The following is a 1,303-nucleotide window of genomic DNA, read 5'->3' on the forward strand; positions in this document are numbered from 1 at the left end:
CCCGCTTCTGCCGCGCACTGGAGACGGGGAAGTGGGGATGGGCCCCTCTGCGCTGGAAGCTCTCCCGCCGCTGTGCGGCCCCACGCGGGACGGTGGCCTCTCTGGGCCTCGTTCGCCGCCATAAAGGAAGCAAGATGGCGCCCCCCGAACGGGAGCGAGAATAAGAAGCGGAATCTTCGCCGGGCCTCCGAGCCTGCAGGGGCCGGCCCTGCCTGGCCTGGCCTGGGCCTGGGCCTGTGCCTGCAGCTGCTCAGCGCGGCCTTTCCCCAGGCCTTTGAACTTGCAATTCCCTGGGCAGCACTGTTCCCAGCTGCCTCTGGTCGGGCCGTTCTGATTGCTCACGTCCCAGGTCAAATGCTGCGGTCTCAGCACGGCCCGCCCAGAGCCTCCTCCCCGGCGGCGCCTCCGCTCCCCACCCCATTGTCCCACTGTGGAGTGGTCTTTGTCCCACGTAGCTGAAGGCCTCCTGCGTGTTTCCCCCACTCCCACCCTATCTCAGTGGACTGTGGGCTCCCGGAGGGCAAGGCCCTGTCTAGTTTGAAGTCCCCTACATCCCCGGAGCCTAGCAGAGAGCCTACCACATAGTAGGTGCTCAATAAATGCTTTTATTTCTTTTTTTTTTTTTTTTTTTTTAAAGCAGGGTCTTACTCTTGCCCAGGCTGGAATGCAGGAGCCTGATTACAGCTCCCTTTAGCCTCAATCTCCCAGGCTCAAGCGTTCCTCCTGCCTCAGCCTCCTGAGTAGCTGGGCACGTGCCACCATGTCCAGCTAATTTTTTTTTTTTTTTTTTTTTGAAATGGCGTTTCGCTCTTGTTGCCCAGGCTGGAATGCAATGACGCGATCTCGGCTTGCCGCAAACTCCTTCTCCAGGGTTCAACAGATTCTCCTGCCTCAGCCTCCCGAAATTACAGGCATGTGCCACCACGCCCGGCTAACCGGCTAATTTTTTTTTTTTTTTCTTTGAGACGGAGTCTTGCTCTGTTGCCCAGGCTAGAATGCATTGGCACTATCTCGGCTCACTGCAAGCTCCGCCTCCTGGGTTCACGCCATTCTCCTGTCTCAGCCTCCCGAGTAGCTGGGACTACAGGCGCCCACCACCACGCCCAGCTAATTTTTTGTATTCTTAGTAGAGACAGGGTTTCACCATGTTAGCCAGGATGGTCTCGATCTCCTGACCTCGTGATCTGTCCTCCTCGTCCTTCCAAAGTGCTGGGATTACAGGCGTGAGCCACCGCGCCTGGCCTAATTTTGTATTTTTAGTAGAGACGGGGTTTCAACATGTTGGTCAGGCTAGTCTCGAACT

This window comes from Mandrillus leucophaeus, unplaced genomic scaffold (genome assembly GCF_000951045.1).
Source record: "Mandrillus leucophaeus isolate KB7577 unplaced genomic scaffold, Mleu.le_1.0 Scaffold26, whole genome shotgun sequence".
NCBI lineage: Eukaryota > Metazoa > Chordata > Mammalia > Primates > Cercopithecidae > Mandrillus > Mandrillus leucophaeus.